The sequence below is a fragment of the Choloepus didactylus genome, chromosome 1, assembly GCF_015220235.1.
Source record: "Choloepus didactylus isolate mChoDid1 chromosome 1, mChoDid1.pri, whole genome shotgun sequence".
NCBI lineage: Eukaryota > Metazoa > Chordata > Mammalia > Pilosa > Megalonychidae > Choloepus > Choloepus didactylus.
In genome coordinates, this window is record NC_051307.1 from 37338426 (window position 1) to 37359672 (window position 21247).

Here is a 21247-nt window from a genome sequence, read left to right on the forward strand (position 1 = left end):
AACACACACATTTCCTTCCCCTGCTCAAGCAGGCAAACACTCATCCTTTATAAAGTTTATTCTACCGCAACTAGGATGCGTTTGAACAGTGGGGCTCTACTCTGTTTCTTTGGAATGATCCCACTGTGATAAATGCTTTAGTGAGCTGCTGAGTAGCAATTCAGGAGACATCAAGGAAGGAATTTTTTAAAATAATTCCTTTGATCCTAGAAATAACTGACAGGAAACAAATCAGGTGTATCTGTATAGGTATGGATGTCAGTGGGTGGAGATACACACTGTGCACCAACTGTGGTTCTCTCCTCACCTTTGCACTGGTTTGTGTCCTCTGGCATACCAAAGGCTTGTTTCACACATGGGCTGAGTAGCAAATGTCTGATACAACCAATAGTCACAGTGGGGCCAGCATCTGGAAATCTGGAAGAATTTCAGCTACCTTCCTATGGAGTTGCTCTCTCCTTTCTCCTTTTAATCTTTCCTCTTTCATAGACTTTGCAAACTTCTTCCACATCTTAAACATGATCCAGCAAATCCTCCTGTCACTATGCTCCGCTGCAATCTCATACTTGCTCTGAGAATCACTCTTGGCCTCCCTGACCATGTTAAACCAGGCCTTGAAAATCTTCTTCTGAAGAAAATGTACATGAAGTTTTCTTACATCTTTCTCTAGATCACTCAGGTAATGTAGCCAGCTCTGGAAGACTACCCTAAGCAAAACTTGGGAATAAAATTGATCAGTCCAGGCCATCTTTCTAGCCAGGCTTTCCTGACCATACTGGAACCAGGTCAGCAGGCATTTCCTCTGTATTGCCAAAGAGTGATGTTCCTCTGCCACCTGGAATGTTTTGCTTGCTTTGCATTCTCAATCTCTTCCAAGGCTCTAGACCTTTTATTTTTAGCAAGACCTTTTCATAATGTTCTTTGGCTACTGCTTCCAGCTGCTGGTTCCTTGCTATTATCTTCTGCTTCTCTATTTCTTTAATTTTCTTCAGTCTCTCCTCTTCTAGTTTTCTTTCAAGCTGAACCTCTTTTTCTTCTGCCTCTCTCTTCAGATGTTCCTCTTCTTGGGCCTTTAATTGGGCCAATTTCTCTGCTTGTTTTTTCTTCTTTTCTGCCAAGATCTGCCTATGTTCAGCTCGCTGAATTGCTCTGTCTTCCATGGCTTTCACTACGGGATGGGGTGCCATGAGCTGCTTTTGGATCCAGGAAGAGAATTTGGGGAGTCACTTCTACTGCTTTCAGTCCCAAGGGAAGCAACAGGTGAATTTAGAAGCATGTGGCATGTTATTTTTGGTCCTTCTTCCTCTCTGGGATTCAATAGCAGGCAGCTTTGGGCATCTGTAACTGCTGCAGTAAGCTCTGCTGCCCAGCAAACCTCTGCCAGCCGCTGATTTTCCTTCAGCTCAAGAACTGTTTTCTGCTGTTCTTGAAGTTTCTTCTTTTGCTTCGCAATCAACTGTTGCTTGAAGTTGTGGCAATTATGGAAATGGCCCATGCAAACATGTTCTGCTTTCTAGCTGACAGTTCTGAGCTTCTCGCTGCTAGACTGTTGGGAGGGCTTGGTGTGCAAGATCTCGGGCTGTTTATTGTCAGTTGTGTGTTCAAAGGGACATCCTGAAGGAAAACCTGCAAGGTGCTCTTTGTTGGTCTTCCTAGAGAAGAGCTGGGCATACAATCACTGCTTCCCAAAAGAGGCTTTTCCCACAAAGGGGGCACTGCAGTCACCTCTCCATTTCTTACAGATGGATCCACAGTGGCTGTTGCCGCCTCAAGTAGATTTAAACCTGATAATCCATTTGTTTTGAGCTTCCCGAGTGATGCTGCCTGTATTAGTTAGGGTTCTCTAGGGAAACAGAATCAGCAAGAGATATCTATAAATATAAGATTTATAAAAGTGTCTCACGCAGGCAGCAGATTGGCAACTCCAATGAAGGTGTTTGATGAACTCCTCAGGCAATGAACTGGCAACTTCAATGAACTCCTTAGGAAATGCTTCGCTGGTTAGCCGAAGAAGTGAAGGTCCTCTATCTGTCTCACTTAAAAGTCCTCAACTGATTGGATTAAATGCAGCTGATTGCATTCTCTCATTGTGGAAGACATGCCCTTCGTTAATACAATCAGTAACAGCTGCAGCCAATTGACTGATGATTTAATAAACCAGCCTTCTGGTTTATTAACCAGCCACAAATGTCCTTGCCAGTAACGGTTAGGCCAGTGCCTGCTTGACCAGACACCTGGGTACCATCACCTGGCCAAGTTGACACATGAACCTAACCATTACACTGCCTTCAGCAGCTCATCCGTTTTCTTCCTAGTTCCCTCCTTTGTTAGAGCCAGCCCTCTCTTTCAGATCTTGCCATGATGCCAACACTGCCGTTCTGTAAAGCCCGGATACTATTTTAAAGATGAAGTCAAATGAATATCTGAAGGATTTAAGTGGATCTTAGAAGTGACCAGCCTTATTTTGAGGAACTGTTTCAATGTTGCAACCTAGCATCAATAATGTGGATCTTGTCACAGAATTGCTGAACTGCTGCTCGGTCCTCACCCTCCCCATGCAGCAAGGTAAAACTCCACACTAAAGTTGCTATTGGGCACTGTAATGGATCCCGTTACTGGGAAGAGTCTAGACTTAATTGGTTTCCACTATTTATAGTTTTAAATTATGGAGTGCTGGGAAGCAGTTTAGTGTAGTGAGTGATAATAGAGTATAGCATACTACTGTGTAGATGCTGGAGGCAATGTTGTGAGTTTAAAGCTTGGCTTTCACTTAGTATGTGTGTGAACTTGAATAAATGTCTTAAACTCTCTGAGCTTTATTTAGTTTTATTGCATAAAAATTGTGATCATGATAGGTTGTTGTGACAATTGACTTAATATACCGCTCAGAGTGGGATGCAAATAAATGTTTATTTTAAAAATAACCACAGATTTCTGTGCAACGTGGATTTAGATGGCAAATAGTTACTAATGGGGCAACATTGAGGGGTGTGTGCGTGTGTGTGGGGGTGAGTGTGAGTGCGTGTGTGTGACAGATCTAGTGTCTGAGACAAAATGATAGAGGCTCCCAAGCTTATTTTTTTCTCAGTTGAAATCTTTTCACCTACCCATCACAGAGCTCTTAAAAAGCAAGCATGAGGAGAGGCGGGGCAAGATGGCAGACTGGTGAGCTGTAAGTTTTAGTTACTCCTCCAGGAAAGTAGGTAAAAAGCCAGGAACTGCGTGGACTGGACACCACAGAGCAATCTGTCTTTGGGCATACTTCATACAACACTCATGAAAATGTTGAACTGCTGAGATCAGCGAAATCTGTAAGTTTTTGCGGCCAGGGGACCCGCGCCCCTCCCTGCCAGGCTCAGTCCCGTGGGAGGAGGGGCTGCCAGCTCCGGGAAGGAGAAGGGAGAACTGCAGTGGTAGCCCTTCTCGGAAACTCATTCTACTGATTCAAACTCCAACCATAGATAGACTGAGACCAGACACCAGAGAATCTGAGAGCTGCCAGCCCAGCAGAGAGGAGACAGGCATAGAAAAAAAAAAATAACATGAAAAACTCCAAAATAAAAGCAGAGGATTTTTAGAGTTCTGGTGAACACAGAAAGGGGAAGGGCGGAGCTCAGGCCTTGAGGCGCATATGCAAATCCCGAAGAAAAGCTGATCTCTCTGCCCTGTGGACCTTTCCTTAATGGCCCTGGTTGCTTTGTCTCTTAGCATTTCAATAACCCATTAGATCTCTGAGGAGGGCCCTTTTTTTTTTTTTTTTTTTTTTTTTTAATCCTTTTTTCTTTTTCTAAAACAATTACTCTAAGAAGCCCAATACAGAAAGCTTCAAAGAATTGCAATTTGGGCACGTCAAGTCAAGAGCAGAACTAAGAGAGCTCTGAGACAAAAGGCAATAATCCAGTGGCTGAGAAAATTCACTAAACACCACAACTTCCCAAGAAAAGGGGGGTGTCCGCTCACAGCCACCATCCTGGTGGACAGGAAACACTCCTGCCCATCGCCAGCCCCATAGCCCAGAGCTGCCCCAGACAACCCAGTGTGACGGAAGTGCTTCAAATAACAGGCACACACCACAAAACTGGGCGTGGACATTAGCCTTCCCTGCAACCTCAGCTGATTGTCCCAGAGCTGGGAAGGTGGAGCAGTGTGAATTAACAAAGCCCCATTCAGCCATCATTTCAGCAGACTGGGAGCCTCCCTACACAGCCCAGCAGCCCAGAACTGCCCTGGGGGGACGGCACTCACCTGTGACATAGCACAGTCATCCCTCAACAGAGGACCCGGGGTGCACGGCCTGGAAGAGGGGCCCACTTCCAAGTCTCAGGAGCCATACGCCAATACCAAAGACTTGTGGGTCAGTGGCAGAGACAAACTGTGGCAGGACTGAACTGAAGGATTAGACTATTGCAGCAGCTTTAAAACTCTAGGATCATCAGGGAGATTTGATTGTTAGGGCCACCCCCGCTCCCCGACTGCCCAGAAACACGCCCCACATACAGGGCAGGCAACACCAACTACACACGCAAGCTTGGTACACCAATTGGACCCCACAAGACTCACTCCCCAACTCACCAAAAAAAAGGCTAAGCAGGGGAGAACTGGCTTGTGGAGAACAGGTGGCTAGTGGACGCCACCTGCTGGTTAGTTAGAGAAAGTGTACTCCACGAAGCTGTAGATCTGATAAATTAGAGATAAGGACTTCAATAGGTCTACAAACGCTAAAAGAACCCTATCAAGTTCAGCAAATGCCAAGAGGCCAAAAACAACAGAAAATTATAAAGCATATGAAAAAACCAGACGATATGGACAACCCAAGCCCAAGCACCCAAATCAAAAGACCAGAAGACACACAGCACCTAGAGCAGCTACTCAAAGAACTAAAGATGAACAATGAGACCATAGTACGGGATATGAAGGAAATCAAGAAGACTCTAGAAGAGCATACAGAAGACATTGCAAGACTAAATAAAAAAATGGATGATCTTATGGAAATTAAAGAAACTGTTGACCAAATTAAAAAGATTCTGGACACTCATAGTACAAGACTAGAGGAAGTTGAACAACGAATCAGTGACCTGGAAGATGACAGAATGGAAAATGAAAGCATAAAAGAAAGAATGGGGAAAAAAATTGAAAAAATCGAAATGGACCTCAGGGATATGATAGATAATATGAAACGTCCAAATATAAGACTCATTGGTGTCCCAGAAGGGGAAGAAAAGGGTAAAGGTCTAGGAAGAGTATTCAAAGAAATTGTTGGGGAAAACTTCCCAAATCTTCAAAACAACATAAATACACAAATCATAAATGCTCAGCGAACTCCAAATAGAATAAATCCAAATAAACCCACTCCGAGACATATACTGATCACACTGTCAAACACAGAAGAGAAGGAGCAAGTTCTGAAAGCAGCAAGAGAAAAGCAATTCACCACATACAAAGGAAACAGCATAAGACTAAGTAGTGACTACTCAGCAGCCACCATGGAGGCGAGAAGGCAGTGGCACGATATATTCAAAATTCTGAGTGAGAAAAATTTCCAGCCAAGAATACTTTATCCAGCAAAGCTCTCCTTCAAATTTGAGGGAGAGCTTAAATTTTTCACAGACAAACAAATGCTGAGAGAATTTGCTAACAAGAGACCTGCCCTACTGGAGATACTCAAGGGAGCCCTACAGACAGAGAAACAAAGACAGGACAGAGAGACTTGGAGAAAGGTTCAGTACTAAAGAGATTCGGTATGGGTACAATAAAGGATATTAATAGAGAGAGGGGAAAATATGGCAAACATAAACCAAAGGATAAGATGGCCGATTCAAGAAATGCCTTCACGGTTTTAACGTTGAATGTAAATGGATTAAACTCCCCAATTAAAAGATATAGATTCGCAGAATGGATCAAAAAAAATGAACCATCAATATGTTGCATACAAGAGACTCATCTTAGACACAGGGACACAAAGAAACTGAAAGTGAAAGGATGGAAAAAAATATTTTATGCAAGCCACAGCCAAAAGAAAGCAGGTGTAGCAATATTAATCTCAGATAAAATAGACTTCAAATGCAGGGATGTTTTGAGAGACAAAGAAGGCCACTACATACTAATAAAAGGGGCAATTCAGCAAGAAGAAATAACAATCGTAAATGTCTATGCACCCAATCAAGGTGCCACAAAATACATGAGAGAAACACTGGAAAAATTAAAGGAAGCAATTGATGTTTCCACAATAATTGTTGGAGACTTCAATACATCACTCTCTCCTATAGATAGATCAACCAGACAGAAGACCAATAAGGAAATTGAAAACCTAAACAATCTGATAAATGAATTAGATTTAACAGACATATACAGGACATTACATCCCAAATCACCAGGATACACATACTTTTCTAGTGCTCATGGAACTTTCTCCAGAATAGATCATATGCTGGGACATAAAACAAGCCTCAATAAATTTAAAAAGATTGAAATTATTCAAAGCACATTCTCTGACCACAATGGAATACAATTAGAAGTCAATAACCATCACAGACTTAGAAAATTCACAAATACCTGGAGGTTAAACAACACACTCCTAAACAATCAGTGGGTTAAAGAAGAAATAGCAAGAGAAATTTCTAAATATATAGAGACGAATGAAAATGAGAACACAACATACCAAAACCTATAGGATGCAGCAAAAGCAGTGCTAAGGGGGAAATTTATAGCACTAAACGTATATATTAAAAAGGAAGAAAGAGCCAAAATCAAAGAACTAATGGATCAACTGAAGAAGCTAGAAAATGAACAGCAAAACAATCCTAAACCAAGTAGAAGAAAAGAAATAACAAGGATTAAAGCAGAAATAAATGACATAGAGAACAAAAAAACAATAGAGAGGATAAATATCACCAACAGTTGGTTCTTTGAGAAGATCAACAAGATTGACAAGCCCCTAGCTAGACTGACAAAATCAAAAAGAGTGAAGACCCATATAAACAAAATAATGAATGAAAAAGGTGACATAACTGCAGATCCTGAAGAAATTAAAAAAATTATAAGAGGATATTATGAACAACTGCATGGCAACAAACTGGATAATGTAGAAGAAATGGACAATTTCCTGGAAACATATGAACAACCTAGACTGACCAGAGAAGAAATAGAAGACCTCAACCAACCCATCACAAGCAAAGAGATCCAATCAGTCATCAAAAATCTTCCCACAAATAAACGCCCAGGGCCAGATGGCTTCACAGGGGAATTCTACCAAACTTTCCAGAAAGAACTGACACCAATCTTACTCAAACTCTTTCAAAACATTGAAAAAAATGGAACACTACCTAACTCATTTTATGAAGCTAACATCAATCTAATACCAAAACCAGGCAAAGATGCTACAAAAAAGGAAAACTACCGGCCAATCTCCCTAATGAATATAGATGCAAAAATCCTCAACAAAATACTTGCAAATCGAATCCAAAGACACATTAAAAAAATCATACACCATGACCAAGTGGGGTTCATTCCAGGCATGCAAGGATGGTTCAACATAAGAAAAACAATCAATGTATTACAACACATTAACAAGTCAAAAGGAAAAAATCAATTGATCATCTCAATAGATGCTGAAAAAGCATTTGAAAAAATCCAACATCCCTTTTTGATAAAAACACTTCAAAAGGTAGGAATTGAAGGAAACTTCCTCAACATGATAAAGAGCATATATGAAAAACCCACAGCCAGCATAGTACTCAATGGTGAGAGACTGAAAGCCTTCCCTCTAAGATCAGGAACAAGACAAGGATGCCCGCTGTCACCACTGTTATTCAACATTGTGCTGGAAGTGCTAGCCAGGGCAATCCGGCAAGACAAAGAAATAAAAGGCATCCAAATTGGAAAAGAAGAAGTAAAACTGTCATTGTTTGCAGATGATATGATCTTATATCTAGAAAACCCTGAGAAATCAACGATACACCTACTAGAGCTAATAAACAAATTTAGCAAAGTAGCGGGATACAAGTTTAATGCACATAAGTCAGTAATGTTTCTATATGCTAGAAATGAACAAACTGAAGAGACACTCAAGAAAAAGATACCATTTTCAATAGCAACTAAAAAATTCAAGTACCTAGGAATAAACTTAACCAAAGATGTAAAAGACCTATACAAAGAAAACTACATAACTCTACTAAAAGAAATAGAAGGGGACCTTAAAAGATGGAAAAACATTCCATGTTCATGGATAGGAAGACTAAATGTCATTAAGATGTCAATTCTACCCAAACTCATCTACAGATTCAATGCAATCCCAATCAAAATTCCAACAACCTACTTTGCAGACTTGGAAAAGCTAGTTATCAAATTTATTTGGAAAGGGAAGATGCCTCGAATTGCTAAAGACACTCTAAAAAAGAAAAACGAAGTGGGAGGACTTACACTCCCTGACTTTGAAGCTTATTATAAAGCCACAGTTGCCAAAACAGCATGGTACTGGCACAAAGATAGACATATAGATCAATGGAATCGAATTGAGAATTCAGAGATAGACCCTCAGATCTATGGCCGACTGATCTTTGATAAGGCCCCCAAAGTCACTGAACTGAGCCATAATGGTCTTTTCAACAAATGGGGCTGGGAGAGTTGGATATCCATATCCAAAAGAATGAAAGAGGACCCCTACCTCACCCCCTACACAAAAATGAACTCAAAATGGACCAAAGATCTCAATATAAAAGAAAGTACCATAAAACTCCTAGAAGATAATGTAGGAAAACATCTTCAAGACCTTGTATTAGGCAGCCACTTCCTAGACTTTACACCCAAAGCACAAGCAACAAAAGAGAAAATAGATAAATGGGAACTCCTCAAGCTTAGAAGTTTCTGCACCTCAAAGGAATTTCTCAAAAAGGTAAAGAGGCAGCCAACTCAATGGGAAAAATTTTTGGAAACCATGTATCTGACAAAAGACTGATTTCTTGCATATACAAAGAAATCCTACAACTCAATGATAATAGTACAGACAGCCCAATTATAAAATGGGCAAAAGATATGAAAAGACAGTTCTCTGAAGAGGAAATACAAATGGCCAAGAAACACATGAAAAAATGTTCAGCTTCACTAGCTATTAGAGAGATGCAAATTAAGACCACAATGAGATACCATCTAACACCGGTTAGAATGGCTGCCATTAAACAAACAGGAAACTACAAATGCTGGAGGGGATGTGGAGAAATTGGAACTCTTATTCATTGTTGGTGGGACTGTATAATGGTTCAGCCACTCTGGAAGTCAGTCTGGCAGTTCCTTAGAAAACTAGATATAGAGTTACCATTCGATCCAGCGATTGCACTTCTCAGTATATACCCGGAAGATCGGAAAGCAGTGACACGAACAGATATCTGCACGCCAATGTTCATAGCAGCATTATTCACAATTGCCAAGAGATGGAAACAACCCAAATGTCCTTCAACAGATGAGTGGATAAATAAAATGTGGTATATACACACGATGGAATACTACGCGGCAGTAAGAAGGAACGATCTCGTGAAACATATGACAACATGGATGAACCTTGAAGACATAATGCTGAGCGAAATAAGCCAGGCACAAAAAGAGAAATATTATATGCTACCACTAATGTGAACTTTGAAAAATGTAAAACAAATGGTTTATAATGTAGAATGTAGGGGAACTAGCAGTAGAGAGCAATTAAGGAAGGAGGAACAATAATCCAAGAAGAACAGATAAGCTAACGTTCTGGGGATGCCCAGAAATGACTATGGTCTGTTAATTTCTGATGGATATAGTAGGAACAAGTTCACAGAAATGTTGCTATATTATGTAACTTTCTTGGGGTAAAGTAGGAACATGTTGGAAGTTAAGCAGTTATCTTAGGTTAGTTGTCTTTTTCTTACCCCCTTGTTATGGTCTCTTTGAAATGTTCTTTTATTGTATGTTTGTTTTCTTTTTAACTTTTTTTTTCATACAGTTGATTTAAAAAAGAAGGGAAAGTTAAAAAAAAAAAAAAAAAAGAAAAACAAGGAAAAAAAAAAAAAGATGTAGTGCCCCCTTGAGGAGCCTGTGGAGAATGCAGGGGTATTCGCGTACCCCACCTCCATGGTTGCTAACATGACCACAGACATAGGGGACTGGTGGTTTGATGGGTTGAGCCCTCTACCATAAGTTTTACCCTTGGGAAGACGGTTGCTGCAAAGGAGAGGCTAGGCCTCCCTATATTTGTGCCTAAGACTCTCTTCCTGAATGCCTCTTTGTTGCTCAGATGTGGCCCTCTCTCTCTGGCTAAGCCAACTTGAAAGGTGAAATCACTGCCCTCCCCCCTATGTGGGATCAGACACCCAGGGGAGTGAATCTCCCTGGCAACGTGGAATATGACTCCCGGGGAGGAATGTAGACCTGGCATCGTGGGACGGAGAACATCTTCTTGACCAAAAGGGGGATGTGAAAGGAAATGAAATAAGCTTCAGTGCCAGAGAGATTCCTAAACGAGCTGAGAGATCACTCTGGTGGGCACTCTTACGCACACTTTAGACAACCCTTTTTAGGTTCTAAAGAATTGGGGTAGCTGGTGGTGGATACCTGAAACTATCAAACTACAACCCAGAACCCATGAATCTTGAAGACAGTTGTATAAAAATGTAGCTTATGAGGGGTGACAATGGGATTGGGAAAGCCATAAGGACCAAACTCCACTTTTTCTAGTTTATGGATGGATGTGTAGAAAAGTAGGGGAAGGAAACAAACAGACAAAGGTACCCAGTGTTCTTTTTTACTTCAATTGCTCTTTTTCACTCTAATTATTATTTTTGTTATTTTTGTGTGTGTGCTAATGAAGGTGTCAGGGATTGATTTAGGTGATGAATGTACAACTATGTAATGGTACTGTAAACAATCGAAAGTACAATTTGTTTTGTATGACTGCGTGGTATGTGAATATATCTCAATAAAATGATGATTAAAAAAAAAAAAAAGAAAAAAAAAAAAGCAAGCATTCACTGTGCACTTTGGCCTGCTCCCACCAGTTAGCAGTCCTCACATAAGTTTCTTGCTTTGAAAAAGCTACCAAAAGCAAAACCACAAAGTGCCAAAATCTTTAAAGCATTACGGGGTGCTACTAATCACCATGTGGAAATCTAGAGCTCCTGCTTTCCTCCTCTACACAGCTAGAGGTCTCAAAGCTTGGTGTTATCTGAGGTACAATGCGGGACCTCCCAGTTCCTGTAGCTCTCAAACAGGAAGTGCACATCCAGCCCATGACCAAACCATCCCATTTGGTGAAACAGTGCCACCCTCCACCCGCTCCTCTCTTCTGATGAAAGTGCTTGCTCCAGTTGGTAGATAAGTGTTGGGGTATATGAGGAGGGCTTTGCCCGGAGTATTGACAACTGGTTTTCAAATCCTACCACTTCTTTCCCATGGACTGAATTCAATATACAAAGACTCTTCTATTAAGAGAGTTTCTGTGTGCTGTTTGACAAAATCGAATGCATGCTTATTCTTGCAAACTCTCTATTCTCTGTTTTATTCAAGTAATTTCAAATCATTACAGGAGAAAAATAGCTAGAACTAGATGGAGGTAGATACTTCTAAACATTTCTAGCAAGTCATTACTGATTTCTTAGATATATTAGATTAAGTCCACTGGGGAGCTTTAGTTTTTTTACTCCAAGGGATTTCATGAAAAAATAATGCAAATTATACAGAAACTGGAAACAAATAATTTTGCCATTCACATTGTATGTGTGAATGATACCTGTGAATATTCAGTTAATTAACAGTTAAATACAGAAAATCATCAATAATGGTCTGAAGATAACTTCAAAAGCACGTAACGGTGAAGCCGCAATTGTCTCTCAAAACTTTTTCAAAATTACCGTAAAGTAGAGTGTCCTTAAATGAATAGTATCTCTGGGTACCCTGGGAGTCTAGTTTTTATTTAAAGTCCACCATTGCCCTACCTTCCTCAGGACCATAGTATTGACTGAATGAAGAGAGAGAGAAAATAGTTTTATAAGCAGCTGCATTTTTGATGTGATCATAATGAAATTACCCATGATTTTCCTTTTTGAATTTATTTTTTGTATGGATCTAAATGGACTTAAGGGAAGCCTAGTTTCCACGTATCAGGATACATTGCTCATCCAGTGGGATGCTTTTCAGTCTTGAATTTATGCCAGAATACGTGAACCAGATATTTGCAACTCTGGATGACTGTGCTAGAGCCAATCACTCCAGAAATGGCTATTACAAGAGCTCTTTTAGAGATTTTTCAAGTGCATCACAGCAGAGTCACTGATTAAACTTCGTAAACTGGAAGAAATTTGAAGGCATGCGGTGGTCAGTACCGGGTAAATCTAATAATCTCTTTAGGTACAGCGAATTATAAGTTGTCAGGAAATTCTTGGCATTATGGCCAGATGTAGCATATATCATAAAATAGTATACCAAGAGATAAATAGCTAGAAAACATTTCAGCAATGGTAGTACATTCTACACAGAAAATTACTTCATTTGGCATCAATCTTAAAGGCACAAGAGAAAGCCTGAAAGTATGATCCTCTCAAATTAGACATTTTTCTAAATTCCATTTATTTTTGCACTATGATTTAGAAGCTATAGATCATTCTTCTAATACTTACCCCTAAAATTTTAGTACACATTTAAAAATGCATATTTTCTGTTGATATTTAGGAATATTCAATATCTATATCCTTTCCCAAAATAGGGTAAGAATCTTTTCTCACTTTCAATTCCTTCTTGAATAACTCCACCATCTCTCATGTTGAGCACAATTGGAATTTTAATTCCAGGTTTTTATTACTTGTTAAGTTTTGCATTGTATATTAACAATTACTATGAATTTGCTCATTCTTATATATTTGGGACTACAGCATGTTCATTTTTAGATTTGTTGCTTATTTGCTGGTGTATATCCTCAAATAATTCTTTCACAGACTATTGACTTTGTAAAAGCTTTTCTTTTCTGAATATGTATTTATATTCTCTTTTACTTGAATACTAATTTGGCTTGGTATAGGATCTAGGTTTAAATTAATTCCTCCTTTTAATTTGGCACATACTAACCCCTTACCAACTGGAATTGAGTTACGACCGTGAGAAGTTACGCTGATGGCAAGCTGATTTTTCAATTTTTTGTAGGTTACTTGTTTTTCTCTTTTCTTCCCTGAAACCTTTTTGGATCTTATCTATCCTTGAAATTCTGAAATTTCATCATGATTCATGTAGCTTTAATTCTTTTAAAGTCTAGCTTTGCACTTTAAATGTGAAGATCCATGGCTTTCTTCAGATCTGAGAATTTTGTTGTTGTTTTACTTATTTGATTATTTACTTTCTTGCGTCTTCTCTTTTCTCTCATTCTGGAATTTCTATAGTCTGGGTTTTGGAATTTGGGGATGAATTCTTCACATCACTTAACCCTGCGCTTGTGCTTTCCCTTCTTTAGTCTATATGTTGTGCTCCATTTGAGTGTCTCAGCTCAATCTTTCAACACACTAATTCACTAGATGGTGTATTGCTGTTATTGCTGCTCATTTACTGAAATTTTCATTTCAGTAGATTTTTTTTTCAGTTTTTTTCCCTCTAAGAGCTGTAGAAGATACATTGTCGTAGATACAATGTTCTTTCAAATCTTTCTAACTATACTTATACCCTTTGAAAGTATTTTGCTAGCTTTATTAACTCTTTCCTGGGATGTTCATTTTTTTTTTTTTAAGCCTAACTGTTTTATTATTGACTTTGTGAAAATGTTCAGTGTTTCTTGGCTGCCTATAGTTATATATCTGGAAATCACGATTCATGTACCCTTTAAATTAATAGATTGTCTCTAATATACGAGGGGAGCAGTTAGATTGATAACATGTCTTCCAAGTTTGAGAGTTCCCCATTATCCCAGCAATCAGTAGCTACCTGGATACTTGAAGGTTTCTCCAATCCCAGTATTCCTCTTTAGCCAGTTGTTAAAACCTACTTTTGCCCACAGTTAGCATAAGAGAAGAAAAAAAGAAAATATCAACTAGCTTGCTGCTCCAAATGCAGCTCTCCAATTAATTTCCGTTTTAAATGTTCAGGGTTTTCTCTTAATTCTTGGTATTGTTAACAATAGGTTTAGAGACTTTCAAACCAATTACTTTCACAGTAGGCTTCTCTTACAGTTTGTCTGTGGTTTCTTTCAGTTTTGGTTTTTTGCTGAGGTTATGACTGTAATACACTCTCTATCTCTCAGGAATTTCTTGAAATTTCTGGTCCATTGATTCTCCTTTTTATAGGCATAACAATTTTTAAAAAATTTTTGTGTGATTTGGTTTGAGGAAAGATAAATGCATGCTTAGTCTATCCTGTTACAGAAATCATCCTTATGAGAAGAACTTACACAAGTGAAATATATTTCCCCCAAGTTGGAGTGAAATACTTCATTTCAAAAGTTTATTTGGTCTATAGTACAGGGCTTTACAAATACAAAAAGCAATTCTGGACACAAATATTTTCTTATGATAAATTGTCTCATTGTCATGAGACAATGAGATGAAGAGACGACTTCAATTCTTTTTTGATCCTATACCTACCCTTTGGGGATATTTTTTCCTAGAAATGTTCTCATTATAATTATACCACAACAAATGTGAAATCTCTTTATACTTTGCTATATGATTGAAATATTAATTTTAATGGAGTTCTCATGAATAAAATGAGATATTCTTTGGGATCATATGATGTTTTATCCTTAGAGAAATGAAGTAATTTTGACTATAGAGCATACCTTGACATGCTTAGTGGGATTGTTGACCCATAACTTGCTATCAGTGAACTGATTTGACTTCCATGCTGAGTTGTCTGAAATACATGCAAGACTGTGATATTTAATTATGACAAAGTCTTCAGAAATATCATAATAACATGCTAGCTACTGGGTCACATATTTTTAGCAGTGGATATGAGTTAATTTCAACAATGCATACTTTTTAAACTACAATTACAGATATAAAGTACAGAAGCACTATGAGCTGCTCTATATGGATATAATCCCCAAGCAATGAAAGAGGAGTCATTGCAGACAGTTGATAAAGGAAGCTGAAGACTAAATCCACTGTGATCTCACGTCCTTCTACCCCTACTAATCTTTCTTCCATCAAACCCGCCGTTGTTGTAAATTGTAAGATTTATAGATACTGTGTGTCTTTCAGCATGTTTGTGCATTAAAATATGTTTTCTAAAGTTCTGGAGGATCTATAACATTGCAAATAATAAAATCACTTCAGGAGTCTGTATAGTTTTCAATTTGATTAGGTACTTCCACTGTCTTTTCTAATAACTCTGATTTAATCTATTATTTGAAGGAACTATCATAGACACACATAAATACTTGCAGATTTGGAAATTGATTCAACAGTATTGAATTAAAAACATAAGTAATAGAGAGATACCAATCTAAATAGGTTTTTTATTTTTCTTAGCAAATTTGACTTTGAGTTTACATTCAGTTCTTTCAGAAAATACTGAACTTCTTCTACACACATGTAAGCTCTTTAATATTTAGGCCATTCCTTAATATACATGGGAGTAGTGTTTCTTTATTGTACTGATGAGATAAAAATGTTCAAGTGAGTTCATTCAAGTCATATAGTCAATGGCGGGTCCAAGGTTAAAATTCAGAAATACTGGAAGAAAACTTGAGGCACAACTGAAATGCAGAGAAGACTTCCCAATGACTAAAGAATTTTGCAACAAGGTTATAAGGAATAAAGGTATACCCCATGGTTCAGAAAGCTGGAGGCTAGCTGAAAATTACAAAGAAATCTGAGAACTACTGGTGCTAAGATTACCATGCAAAGGGAAATTCCTGATCTCATTCTCAAATTTTTTATAGTCACTGGTGAAAAGAAGCTGCAATTAAAGTCCAAACATAGCTTGATTACAGATTAGACTGAGCCACTTTACAAAATTTGCAACTTTACAGAAGATGGAGCATGCTTTTTTTCTGGAACTAATTACTGTTTGACTTTAGGTATTACTGTTCTTTTACATACTATGTCCAGAATATAATAAATAATTGTGAGATTGGGGAAGAAAGAAGAAAATACAAACCATGGTAAAGAGAGGAATGAGTTGATAGAAGCAAATACAAAGATGTTCTAGGTGTTTGAATTACCAGACAGGGACTTTAAAATGACTATGAGCAATATGTGCAAAGGGGGAGCAACATGTGTAAATAGATGGAGACTTTATTAGAGGCATGGATGTTATTTTAAAAAAAGTCAAATGAACATGCTAGAAATGAAATATGATACCAGAAATGAAGAATTCATTCAAAATTTTATTGACAAATGGAACTGAGCAGATAAAAGAATTGGTGAAATTGAAGATGGGTCAACAGAAATTTCCCCACTGAAACAGAGAAAAAAAAATGAAAAAAAAAAATGGAATAGAGTATCAAAGGTCTATGTTACAAAATCAACTGATCTAACATATGGGTAATTGTAGTCCCAGAGAGGAGACAGAGAACAAGACAAAAGAAAAAAAAAATGGTTGAGAATTTTCCAAAATTGGTGCAAGATATAAACTTATAGATCCAAGATGCTGAGCAAACTCCAAGAAAGTCATATATAAAGAAAACCCAACCCTAGGCATATCATAGTCAAACTATTAAAAGCCAAAAATAAAAAAGAATATCTTAAAAATAGACAAATAGAAGAGAAACCTACACACAGGGGAACAATGATTAGAAAAATGTTTGCCTTCTTATTGGAAACAGTGTTGGCCAGAAAAGAATGGAACATCTATAAAATACTAAAGGAAAAAAATATTAATCTAGAATTCTCTATCCTGGAAAAATATCCTTCAAATTTAAGAAAAACAAAAGCAGTTTCAGAGAGAAAATGGTTGAGAGAATTTGTCTGCAGCAGATCTGCACCACAACCAATGTTAAAAAAAAAATTCTGCATACGGAAAAGAAATTATACTATGTTGAAGCCAAGAAAAGAATCAATAGCACCAGAAGAGTAAATATGTGTATAAATATAAAGGACCTTTAAAATTAGGTATCTATTATGTGGACATTAATCTATATATCTCATATTCCATAATATATGTGGAAATTTATTTAAAAGATTGTTGATGTTTTACAGCAAAAATAATGACAATACTTTTTGAGTTTTTTGGCATGGATAAAAGTAAATAGATGACATGAGTGCAAAAAGTTGGGGTACGGGGTGAGGGTGTAGTGTAAACAGAATTATACTGATGTAATGTTTCATGAAGCAGTATGTTATTAGTTGAAGGTAGACTGTGATAGGATAAAGATGTATACCATAATCTTTGCAATTGAGAAAAAAAGATAACACAAAAGGTATAGCTAAAAAGTGAAGAGAGAGCCAAAAATATTCGACTTGCCTGTAATAAAGGATAAATGGAAAAAAACAAATAACTGGTGATACTAATAGAAAGCAAATTAGAAAATGATAGTCATTAATCCACTCAGCCTAATTACATCAAATATAAATGGATTTAATAGCTCATATACAAGGCAGAGATTGTCAGACTGCCTATGCAAGACCCAATTATATGTGTTACAATAAACACATTTTAAATATAAAGACAAAGGTGGGTTGAAAATAAAATGGTTGAAAAAGATATGCTATAGACACACTACATATAAGAAAGCTGGTGGATATATTTCTATCAGATCAAGTAACCATCAAGACAAAAAGTATACAGATAAATAGAGATATTTCATGATAAAATGAATTCATCAAGAAACCTAACAAACCTATATGTGTATGCATCTAATAACAGCACTTCAAAAACCACAAAGTAAAATTATAGACTAAAAATAGAAATAAATCACAAAATTGGCTGAACATTTTAACATCCCTCTCTAATAACTGATGGAACAGGTAGACAAAAAATGTCATCATGGATTTAGAAGATTTGTACATTATCATTGAAGTTATAATGATTAATAGCTATAAAACACTATACCTCAAATTGCAGACTATGCATTCCTTTCAAGTGACATAGAACATTTACCAAGGTAGACCATAATTCATGTCCTACCATTTACCAAGGTAGGACATAAAACAACTCAATAATTCTAAAAGGGTTAAATCACACAGAGTATGTCTTTGATCATAATAGTATTTAAACAGGAATTAATAGCAATGAAATATCAAGAAAATCCCCAAATATTTGGGAATTAAGCAACGCACTGCAAAATAACTGATAGACCAAAGATAAAAAAGAATCAATAGGAATTAGACTGTGTTTTGAACAGAATGATGATAAAAACACAATGATTCAAACTTTGTGGGATGCAGCAATAGCAATGCTTAGAAGGAAATTCATAGCTTTAAATGATACACCAATGTTACATAATAGAAGAAAGTTGTAATATTAATCATTTAAAATTCTACCTTTAGAACTTAGAAATTAAAGTGAAAATTAAATTCATATTAAGTAGAATTAAATAATAATGATAAGAACAGAAATCAATGACATAGAAAACTGGAAACAATTGAGAACATAAAAAATGCCATAAGTTCATTCTTTACAAAGATTAATTGAATTGCTAAACCCAAGGGTTTAAAATATGGTTTAAAAATATATCAATACTAAAAATAAAAAAATGGATTCCACAGATATTAAAAGGATTATAAATTACAATATGATCAATTTTATGAAACAAACTTGACAACTTAAATAAAATGGATAAATTTTTTGAAAGGTGAAAGTTACCAAAACTGAAACAAAAAGAAATAGGAAATTTATGTAGTCTATATCTAATGGAGAAATTTAAATTACAAAATAAGTCATCAAACCAAAAAGATAAACCTTCCAACAAAGTTAACTTCAGGCCCATATCACTTCACTGGGAAGCCTATTAAACATTTCCTGAAGAAATAATACTAATCCTACACATACTAATTCAGAAAACTAGGGTGGAAAAAACACATTACAACTTGTTTTCTGAGGTCAGCATTAACCTGATATCAAACCTGTAAAAGTAATTACAAGGAAATCACGTTTCAAATGAACATCCCTCTTGAACCTAGAACAAAATTCTTTAGAAATACTAGCAAATAAATTGCAGCAGTATATAATGTTTTAATAAAGTTAAAATTCACTGTGGCCTAATGGAGTTTATTCTAGGAAGCAAAGCTGCTTTAACATTCAAAAATAATCAATATATTTTACCATGCTAACAGAATATATGGGAAAATTATATGATAAATTCAATGAATGCATAAAAAATCATATAATCAAACCCAATAAACATTCATGATAAAAATGTCAACAAACTAGGAATACCAGAAAGCCTTCCCAATCTGATAAGGGTCATTCATTTAAAAGCTATAGTAAATATTGACTGCTTTCAACTGAAAATCCAAAATATGGCAAAGATATCTTCTATCACAACTTTTATTCAACATTGTATTAGAAGTTCTAGCCAGTGCAATAAGGCCAGAAAAAGAAATAAGGGACAAAGGTTAAAAAGTAAGTAGTGAAACTGTCATTATTCAGAGATGGCATAATTGAGTATGTGGAAAACTCCGTGGAATCTACACACACACACACACAACTACTAGGCCTATTAATTTAGCAAAGTCTCAGGACACAATGTCAATATTAAAAAAAAATCAACTGTGTTTCTAATTATTAACAAATGAACAATACAATAAAAAACATTTACAATAGCTTCAAAAGACCCTAAATAAATAGGAATAGACAAAAGATGTGCAAACTAGAAAACATTACTGAGAGAAATTAAAGAATACTTCAATAAACATCATACTAGAAACACTGGATTGGAAAATTCAATATTGTTAAGACATACATCTTCCCCCAAATTACTTATAGGTCTCAATCAAACTCTCACTAGTCTTTAAAAAAAACAAAAACAAAAACAAAAACAAAAACAAAAACAAAAAACTGGCAAGTGAATCTGAAAATGCAAAGGATCTAGAATAGCCAAAACAATATTCATAAAGAAAAACAAATTTGATGGATTCACACTACTTCATTTTAGGACTTAATACAATATCATAGTAATCAAGTCAGTGAGGACATTATCATAATGTCATATGATGGACATTATCACAGACAAATAGACTGATAGAATAGAATGCAGACTCCAGAAATAGATACATACACATAGACTATATTGATATCTTACCAAGGTGACAAATCAGATCAATGAGGAAAGGAAAAAAATTTTAAAAATATATGATTCAGGAAAATTGGATATCCATGGAAAAAAGGTTGAACTTTGATCCTACCTCACTCAATATATGAAAACTATATGTATGTGGATCATAACTTAAGTATAAAAGTTATAATCACCAAACTTATAGAAGCAAACAAATGAGAATATCTTTGCAACCCTGAAGTATACAAAATTTATTAGAATAAAATATATGCCATCTATAAAACAAATATTTGGATTTCATCAAAATTAAAAAATTCTGCTCATCAGAGGACACTAGTGGGAAAATGAAAAGGCAAGACTGAGAAGATATTCTCATTACTTATATCTGATGAATAACTCATGTTCAGAATAGATAAAGAACGTCTACAAGTCAACAACAAAAAGGTAAACATCAAATAAAAAATGAGAAAAAGACTTCAACAGACATTTTGCAAAAGAAAATGTAGGAATGAGCCATCCTACATAAGAATAAGTCCAATGAGTGCAGAGACAGATATTCAAAATCGTAAGTTATCAAGGAGATACAATTTTAAATAATAATGAGATAGCACTTCATATCTACCGGAATGACTAAATGACTGCCAATAACAAACATTGGCAAGGATGTGGAGCAAATTAAATGCTCACATGTTGTTGGTAGCATAAACTGTTATGGAGAATGGCTTGCCAGTTTCCTGAAAGTTAAAGATAGTGTGACCCAGCAGTTCCAGTCTGAGGTATTCATCAGATGATATGAAAAGATATGTCTAAAAAAACATCTCATACAAGAATGTTCTTAGCAACACCTGGAAACAACCTAAATGTCCATATCCAGGAAAATGTATAAAAACAAATTATGGTACATTCACACAGTGAAATACTATTCAACAATGAAAAGGAACAAATTGGTAATACAAAAACATAAATGAATATCAAAAACATACTAGTAAATGAAAGAAGTCAGAAATAAAATAATGCATACAATATATTAGTTCAAAGACAGGCAAACATAATCTATGGTGATAGAAATCAGTACAACGGGGTTTGACC

General features: G+C 36.4%; 1 pseudogene; it reads right to left on the reverse strand.

Annotated features, from left to right (window-relative positions):
* Positions 1-303: 303 nt before the first annotated feature.
* LOC119507293 lies at positions 304-2557 on the reverse strand (annotated as a pseudogene).
* Between the last annotated feature and the right edge of the window lie 18690 nt (positions 2558-21247).